This window comes from Symphalangus syndactylus, chromosome 11 (assembly GCF_028878055.3).
Source record: "Symphalangus syndactylus isolate Jambi chromosome 11, NHGRI_mSymSyn1-v2.1_pri, whole genome shotgun sequence".
NCBI lineage: Eukaryota > Metazoa > Chordata > Mammalia > Primates > Hylobatidae > Symphalangus > Symphalangus syndactylus.
Window position 1 is genome coordinate 54,657,027 of NC_072433.2, and position 16,668 is coordinate 54,673,694.

Genomic DNA, 16,668 nt, shown 5'->3' on the forward strand with positions numbered 1-16,668 from the left:
AGCGGATGTGAGGGAAGAGTTCCAGGCAGAGGGAAGGCAAATGCAAAGATCCTCAGGCAAGAACACTGAACTGTTCTCCGTATTTGAGGAGCAGAGGGCGTGTCAGTGGTGGCCGCAGCAGCTGAGCAAAGGTCTTAGAATCCCAGCTAATGTCGTGGGACCTAGCACCCAATCCCAAAAGAAAGAAGAATAGATAGGAACCCACTGCTGACAAGAAGGTGCACTGAGAAGTGTTTTTATCTGACCCGATCTGCATCCAGTTTAGAAGCCGATACATCAGGGATTTAACAATCTGCCTTAATGTCTAGCAAGGGGGGTTGCTGGAGGGAAAACACAGAGTTCTATCTTCAGCCCTGCCAGCAGGTCCCTGGGAGATGCTAGACGAGTGACTTTCCTCTGGGCGTGGTTGGTGTAAGGGATGCACACGCAGGAGGGAGGCCGGAGTGTAAATGTGTGACGTGGGCCCGTTACTGGGTATAAATGGGCCTGTAGTGGCCGGGAGCTCATGTTCTACCAAAGGGGTTGCCAATTTTCTGATTTCAAGTGTGGCGGTGTAAAAGAGAAAAGAACTGCTGCCAGCTGGGAGCTGGTTTGCACCCTCATTCCAGAAGCCTTGATGTTGCTAGGAGCTGGCCTGGCACCAACAGCAAGGCCATGGTGGTGTTCTGTTGAGCATAGTAATTTCACAAAAAACATCAGACAAGGTCACTCTCTGACTGATGATCTAGAAAAAGACCATTCCATAATTAAGCCTCAACACAGAAATAAGAACATTGTCCAAACCACAAAAATTACCAACACAATCCTCTCTCCCACAGCGTAAGTTACTGCTGCTTCTTTTTTGGTTGTTGTTTTCGTTTGTTTTGTTTTTGAAATGCAGTCTTACTCTGTTAGCCAGGCTGGAGTGCAGTAACGCGATCTTGGCTCACTGCAACCTCCACCTCTAGGTTCAAGCGATTCTCCTGCCTCAGCTTCCAGAGTAGCTGGGATTACAGGCACCCACCATCATGCCCAGATAATTTCTGTATTTTTAGTAGAGACGGGGTTTCACCAAGTTGCCCAGGCGGGTCTTGAACTCCTGACCTCCAGTGATATGCCCACCTCGGCCTCCCAAAGTGCTGGGACTACAGGCGTGAGCCACTGTACCTGGCCACTGCTGCTTCTTTACCAAGTACGGTTTTAGCTTGATTCATTCCTCCCATCTTCTAGATGAGAATTATTAAGATAACCAAAAAGAATTGTCCCTACTTCCTGATATCATCCAACCCAGAGCAAATGCCCCCCTTTTTGAACCTGCCTAGGAAGTCTCCTAACAAAAGTTCCAATCCTGTAATAAGTCCTTTCACACATGCTCTTGCTGAGATGTCCATGGTGTTCAGCCTCCCTTGTTCAACTACAGGTGCTTCCTGGTGGTCCTTGGTTGGAGGGTACTATCAGAAATGGAGGAGCAACAAAGATTCAGCTGAAGCCCTCACTGCCTGGGACAGGGACCCTTGACTCGTCATTGTGTGCACACCTGAAACTGCTTATGTCTCTGAGGTGCCATCCTGCTGATGGTTGGAAGCTGATTGAGTTCTGATATTTTATTGATACCCTTAAGCATTGGGTTTACTTTTTATTTTAATTAATTAATTAATTAATTTTTGAGACGGAGTTTCACTCTTGTTGCCCAGGCTGGAGTGCAATGGTGCGATCTTGGCTCACCGCAACCTCTGCCTCCTGGGTTCAAGCAATTCTCCTGCCTCAGCCTCCTGAGTAGCTGGGATTACAGGCATGCACCACCATGCCTGGCTAATTTTATATTTTTAGTAGAGACAGGTTTCTCCATGTTTGTCAGGCTGGTCTCAAACTCCTGACCTCAGGTGATCCACCTACCTCGGCCTCCCAAAGTGCTGGGATTACAGGTGTGAGCCACTGTGCCCGGCCATATTTTTTATTTTTCATTTTTTACTTTTTGAGATAGGGTCTCACTCTGTTGACCAGGCCGGAGTGCAGTGGTACGACTCAGCTCACTGCAACCTCTGCTTCCCAGCTCAAGTGATTCTCCAGTCTCAGCCTCCTGAGTAGCTGGCACTAAAATTAACCAATGCCGGTTAATTTTTTTTTTTTTTTTTTGGTGGGGGACAGAGTCTCGCTCTGTCTCCCAGAGTGGAGTGCAGTGGCACTATCTCTGCTCCCTGCAACCTCTGCCTCCCGGGTTCAAGCAATTCTCCTGCCTCAGCCTCCCGAGTAGCTGGGATTACAGGTGTGCCCCACCACACCTGGCTAAGTTTTGTATTTTTAGTAGAGATGGGGTTTCGCCATGTTGGTCAGGCTGGTCTCAAACTCCTGACCCCGTGATCTGCTCGCCTCGGCCTCCCAAAGTGCTGGGATTACAGGCATTAGCCACCACACCCAGCAATGCCGGTTAATCTATATATATATATATATATATATATATATATATATTTGTAGAGATAGGGTTTCTCCATGTTACCCAGGCTGGTCTCAAACCCCTGAGCTCAAAGCGATCCTCCCACCTTGGTTTCCCAAAGTGCTGGGATTATAGGTGTGAGCCACCACACCCTGCCAAGCATTGGGTTTATTTGGTTTTTCAGTTTTTTTTACTCCTGGAATAAGGCCCACACACTGGATTTTTGGTTATCTGATCAGATATTTATTTTGTCTTTGGTGCAATTCTTTTCTGTCCTTCTACACTCATTCCTGTGGTGTTTTCTTGTCTAGTATTTTGAATATTGTTTGTCCATAAGAGGCAAAGTCGATATAAAAAGGATGGATGTAGGCTGGGCGCGGTGGCTCAGGCCTGTAATCCTAGCAACGTTGGGAGGCTGAGGTGGGTGGATCACCTGAGATCAGGAGTTCAAGACCAGCCTGGCCCACATGGTAAAACCCCAACTACTAAAAATGCACAAAATTAGCCGGGCGTGGTGGCAGGTGCCTGTAATCCCAGCTACTTGGGAGGCCAAGGCAGGAGAATCACTTGAACTTGGGAGGCAGAGGTTGCAGTGAGCTGAGTTCATGCCATTGCACTCCAGCCTGGGCGACAGAGCAAAAAAAAAAAAAGAAAAAGTCTCTGTCTCAAAAGAAAAAAAAAAGAAAAGGATGGATGTGTAGCCTCGGATGTCTAAGGGCATCACAAACCTGTTATTGCTGAATCTCTGGTGACTGAACACAACTTATCCATCTAGGAAGGTAGGGATGCCAACTGTTGAGGGGTTGTGCAACTAATTAGCATCCGAGAGTCTTATTTGTTATCAGAATTAACCAGAGAAATCACTCCAGCAACCAAGAGCCAGTAAGTGTGCCCTACAACCAGCTCCAGGGACTGTACAATTCGGAAGGTATTCTCAGACTAATGTCCTTTGGATAAACTTTGCCCAGGTCACCATTTCTTTTTTGTTTTTGTTTTTTGAGACAGAGTTTTACTCTTGTTGCCTGCTGAAGTGCAATAGAACAATCTCACCTCAGCTGCAACTTCCACCTCCCAGGTTCGAGTGATTCTCGTGCCTCAGCCTCCTGAGTAGCTGGGATTACAGGTGCCTGCTACCATGTCCGGCTAATTTTTGCATTTTTGATAGAGACAGGGTTTCACCATATTGGCCAGGTTAGTCTCGAACTCCTGACCTCAGGTGATCCACCCGCCTCTGGCTCCCAAAGTGTTGGGATTACAGGCATGAGCCACCGCGCCCGGCCCCAGGTCACCATTTCAAAGCCTTGAAAAGGATTTCTTCGGTTTTGCCTATGTCCTTGCAAACTGCTTTGTTTCATTTCTTCTGCTCAGTATTGGGGGCTTTCTCTGGCCTCTGATCAGCGATGGTGTTTGGCCACATTCTAGAGATACGAAGTTGTATAAGCACCATTGCTTTTAGACCCCAGTTACAACTAAAATTGGGCCAAAGACCTGCTCCCTTCATGTTTTCTCATGACTGCAATAACTTGTACCCATATATTTCTAACTGACAGAATTTCACCAGGGACGGTTTGTAACTGCCGTAGCCATTTGGTGGAACTTTTGATAATAACAAGATTGTTCACTTGGGAGGTGCCTCAGAACACAAAGGGAAGAAACCCTTGTGAGATTGTTTGCCTTGTTTGTTAAAAACAAAGATTATTTTGTTTAACATAGGCAATATTTCATTTGCCTATTTTGCATATTAATAAATGCTGTCGGCCAGGCGCAGTGGCTCACACCTGTAATCCCAGCACTTTGGAAGGCTGAGGTAGGAGAATCACTTGAGGTCAGGAGTTTGAGACCAGCCTGGCCAACATGGTGAAACCCCGTCTCTACTAAAAATACAAAAATCAGCCAGGCTTGGTGGTGCGCGCCTGTAATCCCAGCTACTTTGGAGGCTGAGGCAGGAGAATTGTTTGAGCCCAGGAAGCGGAGGCTACAGTGAACTGAGATCACGCCATTGTACTCCAGCCTGGGCAACAAGAGCAAAACTCCACCTAAAAAAAAAAGAAAGAAAGAAGGTCCTTACCAGATGTGGCTGCTGGACTTTGGAATTCCCACCCTCCAGAACTGTAAGAAATAAATTTTTAAAAATAAAGTATCCAGCCTCAGGTATTCTATTATAGCAACACAGAATGGACTAAGACAGTGTTTATATGTCAAAATCTATTTTCCTATGTTTAAACTGTCTTCCTTCTCCTTGCAGAGGGAATATAACCTTATCCTTTTGGAGTGATAATTTCACGTTTGTCTGAAGTAGCTTATTCTCACATTTTCTTTTTTTTTTTTCTGTTCAAAGTGCTTTTATTTCTAGGAATTTAGTTTTATTTTTAATTTTTTAAATTATTATACTTTAAGTTTTAGGGTACATTTGCACAACATGCAGGTTTGTTACATATGTATACATGTGCCATGTTGGTGTGCTGCACCTATTAACTCATCATTTAGCATTAGGTGTATCTTCTAATGCTATCCTTCCCCCTCCCCCCACCCCACAACAGTCCCTGGTGTGTGATGTTCCCCTTCCTGTGTCCATGTGTTCTCATTGTTCAATTCCCACCTATGAGTGAGAACATGTGGTGTTTGGTTTTTTGTCCTTGCCATAGTTTGCTAAGAATGATGGTTTCCAGTTTCATCCATGTCCCTACAAAGGACATGAACTGATCATTTTTTGTGGCTGCATAGTATTCCACGGTGTATATGTGCCACATTTTCTTAATCCAGTCTATCATTGTTGGACATTTGGCTTGGTTCCAAGTCTTTGCTATTGTGAATAGTGCCGCAATAAACATACATGTGCATGTGTCTTTATAGCAGCATGATTTATAATCCTTTGGGTATATACCCAGTAATGGGATGGCTGGGTCAAATGGTATTTCTAGTTCTAGATCCCTGAGGAATTGTCACACCGACTTCCACAATGGTTGAACTAATTTACAGTCCCACCAACAGTGTAAAAGTATTCCTATTTCTCCACATCCTCTCCAGCACCTGTTGTTTCCTGACTTTTTAATGATGGCCATTCTAACTGGTGTGAGATGGTATCTTATTGTCTTCTCACATTTTCTTGCTGTCCATTTCATTCTCTTTTTCTTCACCTCTCTTGGAAAGCTTTAAAGATTAACTAATCAAAAAGTTTTTCAGTTATATGTGCACAGTCCAGGTAAATCCAGTCCTAAAAGAAATAGAAATGCCTAAAAGAAACAGAAAGTCATATATATATATGTGTGTGTGTGTGTGTGTGTGTATACATGTATATACGTATATATATAGTGTGTGTATATATAGGCACTAAAAAGTATATTTATGTAATAGCCTTTGCTATTCCAGTTAGAAGAAAAGATCTATTATGCCTGTAGTCCCAGCACTTTGGGAGGCCGAGGAGGGTGGATCACAAGGTCAGGAGATTGAGACCATCCTGGCTAACACGGGGAAACCCCGTCTCTACTAAAAAAAAATACAAAAAAATTAGCCAGGCATGGTGGCGGGCGCCTGTAATCCCGACTACTCGGGAGGCTGAGGCAGGAGAATCACTTGAACCCAGGAGGTGGAGGTTGCTGTGAGCCGAGATTGTGCCACTGCACTGCAGCCTGGGCAACAAGAGCAAAAACTCCATCTCAAAAAAAAAAAAAGTCTTAGTTCCAAGACAAAAGAAGAGCTTTTGGCATGATTCAGTTAAATTTTTTATTCACTCACGTAAAAATGATGCCAGTGTGATATTTTGGTTTGTACAAGAACAGGGTTAATTCTCTTTCTCTCTCTCTCTCTCTCTCTCTCTCTGAGACAGGGTCCCACTCTGTCACCCCATCTGGACTGCAGTGGCATAATCATGGTTCACTGCAGCCTCAACCTTCTGGGCTCAAGAGATCCTCCTCTCTCAGCCTCCCAAGTAGCTGGGACCCCAGGCACACACCACCATGCCCAGCTAATTTTTTTTTGTATAGACGGGGTCTCACATGTTACCCAGGCTGATCTTGAGCTCCTGGGCTCAAGCAGTTCTCCCACCTTGGCCTCCCAAAGTGTTGTGATTACAGACATGAACTACTCACTGCTCCTGGCCCTCATGATTTAAGCCTTCTCAATGTATTTATGTTGATCTTATGAGTTAAGTAAATTGTGATGGTTTTCATAAATTGTTCAAATGAAAATTATACACAGGCACTCCTTGTTTTATTACACCTCACTTTATTGCTCTTCACAGATATTGCATTTGTTACAAATTGAAGGTGTGTGGCAACCCTGTGTTGAGCAAGTGTTTTTTGTTTGTTTGTTTGTTTTTGCGACGGAGTCTTGCTCAGGAGGCTGAGGCAGCAGAATCACTTGAATCCGGGAGGGAGAGGTTACAGTGAGCCAAGATCGCATCACTGCACTCCAGCCTGGGCAACAGAGCGAGACTCTGTCTCAAAAGAAAAAAAAAGAAAAGAAAAGAAACTGGAACAGCCTGATTGCTGATATGGAGAAAGTTTTAGTGGTCTGAATAGATCAAAACAGCCACAACAACTCTAAATCTCTTCATTACTATGAAGACTGAGAGGGATGAGGAATTTGCAGAAGAAAAATTTGAAGGTAGCAGAGGCTAGTTCATGAGGTTTAAGGAAATGAGCCATCTGCAGAACATAAAAGTGCAAGATGAAGCAGCAAGTGCTGTGTGGAAGCTGCAGCGAGTGCTGTGTGGAAGCTGCAGCAAGTTATCCAGAAGATCTAGTGAGATAATTGATGAAGGTGGCTTACTAAACAACAGATTTCCAATTTAGACAAAACAGCCTTCTATTGGAAGAAGATGCCATCTAGGACTTTTATAGCTAGAGAGGAGAAGTCAATGCCTGGTTTCAAAGCTTTGAAGGACAGGTTGACTCTCTTGTCAGGGACTATTGCGGCTGCTCTGGTGACTTTAAGTTGAAGCCAATGCTCATTAACCATTCTGAAAGTCCTAGGGCCCTGAGGAATTATGCTAAATCCATTCTGCCTGCCCCCTATTAATGGAACAAAAAAGCCTGAATGGCCACATGTCTGTTTATAGCATGGTTCATGGAATATTTTAAGCCCACTGTTGAGACCTACTGCTCAGAAAAAGAGATTCCTTTCAAAATATTATGACAGTTCCTCTGGTCATCCAAGAGCTCTAATGGAGATGTACAAGGAAATTACTGTTGTTTTCTTGCCTACTAATGTAGTATCTGTTCTTCAGCCCATAAGCCAAGGAGTAATTTCAATTTTCAAGTCTTCCTGCAGTTGACCCTTGAACATTGTGGGGGTTAGGGATGCCAACCCCAACACAGTTGAAAATCCATGTATAACTATTTTTCTTTTGTAGAGATAAGGTCTTAATATGTTGCCCGGGCTGGTCTTGTACTCCTGGCCTCAAGCAATCCTCCCACCTCAGCCTTTTTTTTTTTTTTTTTTTTTTTTTTGATAGAGCCTCGCTCTGTCACCCAGGCTGGAGTGCAGTGGCGTGATCTCAGCTCACTGCAACCTCCGCCTCCTGGGTTCAAGTGATTCTCTTGCTACAGCCTCCCAAGTAGCTGGGATTACAGGTGTCTGCCACCATGCCCAGCTAATTTTAGTATTTTTAGTAGAGATGGGGTTTCACCATGTTGGCCAGGCTGGTCTTGAACTCCTGACCACAAGTGATCTGCCCACCTCTGCCTTTCAAAGTACTGGGATTACAGGCATGAGCCACTGCCCCCGGCCTTGGCCTCATATAACTTTTGACTTCCCCCAAACTTAGCTACCAATAGCCTACTGTGAACCAGAAGCCTTACCAATAACATAAACAGTCAATTAACACATACTCTGCATGTTTTATATATTATATACTGTAGTCTTACAACAAAGTAGAGAAAAGAAAATGTTATTAGGAAAATCATAGGAAGAGAAAATATATTTACAGTACTGTACTGTATTATGGATACCATAAGTTTGCGTCATATGTTTATAAGATGAATCATCTGTCTGAAATGGTGGGCAGCCACAGCTGCAGACCCCAATCCACATTACATATCAAGCAGTTCAACTTTTTTTTGTAATGTCATGACTTTTCCCTGCTTCTTGGAAGCACTTCCAGCATTACTAGTGACACTTCACGTGGGTCCCATGGTGTTATACAAGGCTTATGATATTGCACTAAACACAATAAAGAACACAGGAGATCACTTTTTACTGTAATACATAATTTACTGGAGAGATAAACTGCTCATGTGGAGATGATTAGCATCACATGGCATTTTAAAAAATTATTTTTTCTGCTGCACTTTAAAAATTCTTTTACTTTTTTTATTATTTTTTGTTGTTGTTGAGATGGAGTCTCGCTCTGTCGCCCAGGCAGGAGTGCAGTGGCGCGATCTCGGCTCACTGCAAGCTCCACCTCCCAGGTTCACGCCATTCTCCTGCCTCAGCCTCCTGAGTAAGCTGGGACTACAGGCGCCCGCCACAATGCCCGGCTAATTTTTTTGTATTTTTTTAGTAGAAACGGGGTTTGCCCATGTTAGCCAGGATGGTCTCGATTTCCTGACCTCGTGATCTGCCTTCCTCAGCCTCCCAAAGTGCTGGGATTACAGGCGTGAGCCACTGTGCCTGGCCTGCTATTTTTTTATTTTAAATTATTATTGGTGTATTAGTCCATTTTGATATTGCTATGAAGAGATACTTGAGACTCGGTAATTTATAAAGAAAAACAGGTTTAATAGATTCACAGTTCCACATGCTTGGGGAGGCCTCACCATCATGGCAGAAGGCGAAGGAGGAGCAAAGACACGTCTTACATGGTGGCAGGCAAGAGAGTGTGTGCAGGGGAACTGCCCTTTATAAAACCATCAGATCTCATGAGACTTATTCACTATCATGAGAACAGCATGGGACCATCTTGGTTCACTGCAACCTCCACCTCCCAGGTTCAAGCGATTCTTGTGCCTCAGCCTCCCAAGTAGTGGGGATTACAGGTGCCTGCCACCATGCCTGGCTAGTTATTGTATTTTTAGTAGAGATGGGGTTTCACCATGTTGGCCAGGCTAGTCTGGAACTCCTGACCTCAGGTAATCCTCTCGTCTTGGCCTCCCAAAGTGCTGGGATTAGAGGTGTAAGCCAAATTTTTCTTGAGTTACAAAAGAAGACCATAGAGAGTCAAAGGTAACAGGATGAAGATAAGGAAGATTAGATAAAGAAAACTTTAATTAAAGAGGGTATTAAAGACAATAACAGGCAATATGAATAACAGAACAAAGGGTAGGAAAACAGGTAATGCACAGCCATAGAAATGAACAAAATCATGTCCTTTGCAGCAACATGGATGCAGCTGGAGGCCATTATCCTAAGTGAATTAACACAGAAACAGAAAACCTAATATCATATGTTCTTACTTGTAAGTAGGAGCTAAACATTGAGTACACATGGACATAAAGATGAGAACAATAGAAGCTGGGGACTGCATAGGGGAGGGAGGGAGGAGAAAGGGCTGAAAAACTTCCTATTGTGTTCCCTACTTGGGCGATGTGATCAGCAGAAGCCCAATCTTCAGCATCACACAACATGCCCCGGTAACCCCTGCATATAAAATTAAATTGAAAAAAAGGAAAAGGGCCAGGAGTGGTGGCTCACATCTGTGATCCCAGCACTTTGGGAGGCTGAGGCATGAAAATTATTTGAGGCCAGAAGTTCAAGACCAGCGGTGGGAAAAAATTGCTTGAGCCCAGGAGATTGAGGCTACAGAGAGCTATGACCACAACTGCACTCCAAACTGGGCGACAGAGTGAGATGAACCCATCACCCCCCCCACCATAAAAAAGCAGAAGAAGAAAGGAAGAAAATAAAAAAGGTACCGAGTAATCAAATAACTAATCTTGTTCTGTTGTATTCCACAGGAGAAGGTGACATATGTCTTTTCATTTGAGAAATGTGAATCCAAGGATCAACAAACAAGTTTTATTATTGTGTCAGTTACCTGTTGAGATACTTTCCTTGGCCAGGCTTGGTGGCTGACATCTGTGATCTCAGCACTTTGGGAGGCTGAGGTAGGTGGATCACTTGAGACCAGGAGCTCAAGACCAGCCTGGGCAACAAAAGGAATCCTCGCTTCTAAAAAAATTAAAAAGATTAGCCGGGCATGGTGGTGTGCACCTATGTGTCCAGCTACTTGAGAGACTGAAGCAGGAGGATCCTTTGAGCTCATGAGGTAGAGGCTGCAGTGAGCCTTGATCATGCCACTGCACTCCATCCTAGACAAAAAAGCAAGACCCCATCTCTTAAAAAATAAATAATACTTTAAATTTTAGAATACATTGCATGAAACTTACCATCTTGGCTTTTTTTTTTCTTTTTTTTTTTTTTTTTTTTGAGACGGAGTCTCGCTCTGTCGCCCAGGCTGGAGTGCAGTGGCGCAATCTCGGCTCACTGCAAGCTCTGCCTCCCGGGTTCACGCCATTCTCCTGCCTCAGCCTCCAAGTAGCTGGGACTACAGGCGCCCGCCACCACGCCCGGCTATTTTTTTTGTATTTTTAGTAGAGACGGGGTTTCACCGTGGTCTCTATCTCCTGACCTCGTGATCCGCCCGCCTCGGCCTCCCAAAGTGCTGGGATTACAAGCGTGAGCCACCACACCCGGCCTTTTCTTTTTTTTTTGAGACAGAGTCTTGCTCTGTCGCCCAGGTTGGAGTGCAGTGGCATGATATGGGCTCACTGCAAACTCCACCTCCCAGATTCAAGCAATTCTCATGCCTCAGCCTGCTGAGTAGCTGGAACTACAGGCACACACCACCACGCCCAGCTAATTTTTGTATTTTTAGTAGGGACAGGGATTCGCCATGTTGGCCAGGCTGGTCTCAAACTCCTGACCCCAGGTGATCCGCCTGTCTCGGCCTCCCAAAGTGCTGGGATTACAAGCATGAGCTGCTGCACCTGGCCCATCTTGGCAATTATTTATTTATTTGTTTATTTATTTATTTATTTATTTTTGAGACGGAGTCTCGCTGTGTTGCCCAGGCTAGAGTGCAGTGGCTCGATCTCGGCTCACTGCAAGCTCCGCCTCCTGGGTTCATGCCATTCTCCAGCCTCAGCCTCCCGAGTAGCTGGGACTACAGGCGCCCACCACAATACCCGGCTAATTTTTTTGTATTTTTTTAGTAGAGACAGGGTTTCACTGTGTTAACTAGGATGGTCTCGATCTCCTGACCTCGTGATCCGCCTGCCTCAGCCTCCCAAAGTGCTGGGATTACAGGCGTGAGCCACCGCGCCCAGCAATTTTTTTTTTTTGAAATGGAGTTTCGTTCTTGTTGCCAAGGCTGGTGCCAAGTAGCTGGATTACAGGCCCCCCCAACCATGCCCGGCTAATTTTTGTTTTGTTTTGTTTTTTTGAGATGAAGTTTTGCTCTTGTTGTCTAGGCTGGAGTGCAATGGCACAATTTTGGCTCACTGCAACCTCTGCCTCCCAGGTTCAAGCGATTCTCCTGCCTCAGCCTCCCGAGTAGCTGAGACTACAGGTGCCCGCCACCACACCTGGCTAATTTTTGTATGTTTAGTAGAGACAGGGTTTCACCATGTTGACCAGGCTGGTCTTGAACTTCTGACCTCAGGTGATCCACCCGCCTCGGCCTCCCAAAGTGCTGGGATTACAGGTGTAAGCCACTGCGCCCGGCCTAATTTTTGTATTTTTTTAATAGAGGTGGGGTTTTACTATGTTGTCCAGGCTGGTCTCAACCTCCTGACATCAAGTGATCCACCTGCCTCGGCCTCCCAAAGTTCTGGGATTACAGGCGTGAGCCACTGCACCCAGCCAACATCAACAATTTTAGGCCGGGTGCGGTGGCTCACGCCTGTAATCCCAGCACTTTGGGAGGCCGAGGCAGGTGGATCACGAGGTCAGGAGATTGAGACCATCCTGGCTAACATGGTGAAACTCTGTCTCTACTAAAAATACAAAAAATTAGCTGGGCGTAGTGGTGGGCGCCTGTAGTCCCAGCTACTCGGGAGGCTGAGGCAGGAGAATGGTGTGAACCCTGGAGGCGGAGCTTGCAGTGAGCCGAGATCGTGCCACTGCACTCCAGCCTGGGCGAAAGAGAGCGACTCCTCTCAAGAAAAAAAAAAAAAAATTGTATAGAAGAGAGACAAGGCCACTCTATGACTGTAGTGGATCAGACAAAAACAAGGCCACTGTGTAATCATGATGTCTGAACACAGACAAAATCAAGAACATTGTCCAAACTATTTAGTCCTGCTCCTTCCTCCCACCTTTCAGTTGAAAATTAAGATACTCAGACATAGAATTACCCCTTCCTGGCCGGGCGCGGTGGCTCACGCCTGTAATCCCAGCACTTTGGGAAGCCAAGGCAGGCGGATCACAAGGTCAGGAGATTGAGACCATCCTGGCGAACACAGTGAAACCCCCTCTCTACTAAAAATACAAAAAAATTAGCTGGGTGTGGTGGCGGGCACCTGTAGTTCCAGCTACTTGGGAGGCTGAGGCAGGAGAATGGCGTGAACCTGAAAGGCAGAGCTTGCAGTAAGCCGAGATCACACTGCTGCACTCCAGCCTGGAGACAGAGCAAGACTCCATCTCAAAAAAAAAAAAAAGAAAAAGAATTACCCCTTCCTCCCTGATGCATCCAAACCAGAGCAAACCCTCTTGCCTCGAATCTGCTCCTGAAACATAACATAAGCATAAGTCCTACAATAAGTCTTTTTTTTTTTTTTTTTAAATTAGACATGTGGGGTTTCACTATGTTGCCCAGGCTGGTCTTGAACTCCTGGGCCTAAGCGATCTTCCTGCCTTGGCATTCCATATTGCTGGGCTTACAGGCGGGAGTCGCCATGCCCAGTCTAAGTCATCTTCAACACCTCTATCTGAGATGCCTTAGAGTTGCCCATATTGTGTGGGTCCGCCTCATTGTAATGAGTCCGTAAAACTGACTTTGTTTTTTGTTTTGGGTTTTTTTTTTTTTTTTTTTTTTTGAGACATGGTCTCATTCTCTTGCCCAGGCTGGAGTATAGTGGTGCAATCATGACTTACTGCAGCCTCAACCTTCCAGGCTGAGGTGATTCTCCCACCTCAGCCCCCTTGAATAGCTAAGACTACAGGCACATGCCACCATGCCCCACTAATTTTTTGTATTTTTTGTAGAGATGGAGGTTCTTCATGTTGCCCAGGCTAGTCTCAAACCCCCACATTCAAGCAATCCTCCCACCTTAGCCTCCCAAAGAGCTGGGATTACATGCATGAACCACCACACTCAGTCCCCCAACGTTGTTTTAAAACTTTCTTTTAGGTGTGTTCTTGGTGGCCCTTAACAGAAGGACATTGACACTGGAATCGGGATGTTTGTTTGTTTGTTTGTTTGTTTGTTTTGGAGACAGGATCTTGCTCTGTCACCCAGGCTGGAGTGCAGTGGCACAATCTCGGCTCACTGCAACCTCTGCCTCCTGGGTTCAAGCGAATCTCGTGCCTCAGCCACCCATGTAGCGGGGATTACAGGAGCCTGCCACCACACTTGGCTAATTTTTGTATTTTTAGTAGAGACGGGGATTCACCATATTGGCCAGGCTGGTCTTGAACTCCTGGCCTCATGTGATCCACCCACCTCGGCCTCCCATAGTGCTGGGATTATAGGTGTGAGCCACTGCACCCGGCCTGGATTTTTTTTTTCAGTGAAAGATACTGATTTTTTTTAAGTTGACTCAAAGCAAGTTTTAAACACTCTGTGTCCACTTCATGTTGCTATCACAGAATATCACAGTCTGTGCAGTTTGGGAACAATAGACATTTATTTGGCTTATGGTTCTGGAGGCTGTGAAGTCCAAGATACAGGAGCTGCCTCTGGTGAAACATCATCACGTGGCAACAGAGCATGAGAGAGAGAAAGAGAGGGCTGAATTTGCTTTTATAACAAACCCATTCCTGAAATAATGGCATTAATCCATTGACCTAACTGCCTCTTAAGGATCTCACCTCTCAACAGTATTACATCAGGGATTAACTTTCCAACACCTGAGCTTTGAGGGACTCATTCAAACCATAGTACTCTGAAATCGGATATATAGGTCTATGGGCGAGATTCCAGCTGAGGGTTGCCAATTTGCAACCTTTCAGTTGAATGGTCTCCCTTCTGGATGTCAAGGTTAATACTGCTACGAACAGCTATTATGCACCTAAGTTGAACCAGGGGGAGAACACATCCTTCCGCATGTACTATTTTTTTTTTTTTTTTTTTTTTTTGAGAAGGAGTCTCACTCTTTCATCCAGGCTGGAGTGCAGTGGCGCGATCTCAGCTCACTGCAGGCTCCGCCCCCCGGGGTTCATGCCATTCTCCTGCCTCAGCCTCCCGCGTAGCTGGGACTACAGGCACCCGCCACCTCGCCCAGCTAATTTTTTGTATTTTTAATAGAGACGGGGTTTCACCGTGTTAGCCAGGATGGTCTCGATCTCCTGACCTCGTGATCCGCCCGCCTCGGCCTCCCAAAGTGCTGGGATTACAGGCGTGAGCCACCACACCCGGCCTAATGTTCTTTTCTACTAAGTCATTCAGAACTCTCTGGACTCTCTTCATGCTGTGTAATTTGCAAGGTTGCCTGCTGCATGATTGGTTATAAATGAGGTCAAATCCCAATTTTGCAGGAGGACGTGGATGTATGCCCATTCCCTTCACACTGTGAGCCAGTAGCCATGGGAACTATAATCCAGTACACAGTAACTCCCCCATGAACAAATCCTCAGGGAACAAGCTTCATTTGAATGAAACTGGCTTGACCACAGAGGAATCTGGGAGACTTTCTGAGCTTTGCGGCCTTGTGCCGCCTCCTGACTTTAAGCTGGCTCTGGAGGAGGAGGAAGTGGAGGTATCTCAGGTACGGACCTCTTTCTGGGAGCTGGGACTTGGACCAGGCAGAGAAAGGAGGCGGTGGGGAAAATTCCCCCAGAGAAGGCAGGAGTGGGCCCTGCATACCAGGTCCCCAGGTCTCTGAGGGCTTTACTAGTTCTGGGAGTGTGTGGATCAAGCCTAAAATCTAGAAGGAATTCTAGCATCACCCAGGGCGTTGGCTGGAATATCTTTAAGGACCCTTCCAGCCCTGGAATCATAGCAGCAAAGGACCCAATTGTATGACAGCTGCTTTGGCCAGTGAAGATGGAAAGACCAGGAAAAGCTTTAGGCTAAGCAACAGAGTTCGCACCCCACTAATTCACCTCCCTTGCCGCATCCCTGACATTTCCCACACAATATGTCCTTCATTCTGTTCTCCAAAAAACCATTGCCTTCCTCTAACTGCCTGAGATGAGCCCTGGAAACCCTGATGACCACCAGACCCCTGTCTTTCCTCTTCTCTGCTGTTGGCCAAGGTTTCTGCCTCAGTTGCCCTGTCTGACAATACAGTTTCCCTAGGACTGGAGCTAGCCCTGGCATCCCAGAATCCCCAACAGGTGCTAGCCACTGGAGTCAGGACTGTCTTCCTGTGCCCCTGTGTTTGCTGCAGAATAAACTGATTACTTGTAACTGCCATTCTGAATATAGTCACTACCAGGAACCACTGGCTACCTGTGACATACCATCTAGCATGGTACCACAGCACCTGGCCCAGCATCTTGGGAGGCCAAGGTGGGAGGATTGCTTGAGGGCAGGAGTTTGAGATCAGCCTGGGCAATAACATAGTGAGACCCCACCTCTACAAAAAATTTCAAAATTAGCCGAGTGTGATGGCACATGCCTGTAGTCCCAGCTATTTGGGAGGCTCAGGCAGGAGGATGGATTGAGCACAGGAAGTGGAGGCTGCAGTGAGCTATGATTGCACCACTGCACTCCAGCCTGGGAGACAAAGGGAGATTCTGTATGTAAATAAACAAATAAATAAAAAACAAAGGGGATGGATTTTTTCTGTAAGAGAGTTACATGCAGGGTGCTATGTACTATAGGTGGAGACTTGCCGAGGTTCAGTGGGAATGGGAGCTCAATCCTGAGAGTAGGGGAAGGCATTACAGAGGCTGTGACCTTTGAGATTGGTCTTGAAGAAAGAGAAAATGTGTACAAGGCAGAAAGAAGGGAGAAAGTTTCCCGAAGAGAGAATTGCACCAACCAAAAATATGGAGGTATGGAGTAGGTAGAATTGTGAGACATTTATGTGACTGGAGTGAAAAATGAGAGATGATGCTGGAAAGGAGAGTTAAGGCCAGGTTTTGAAGGATCTCTTAAAAAAATAATAGGCTGGCGAGATTGTGCCGTTGCACTCCAGCCTGGGTGACAG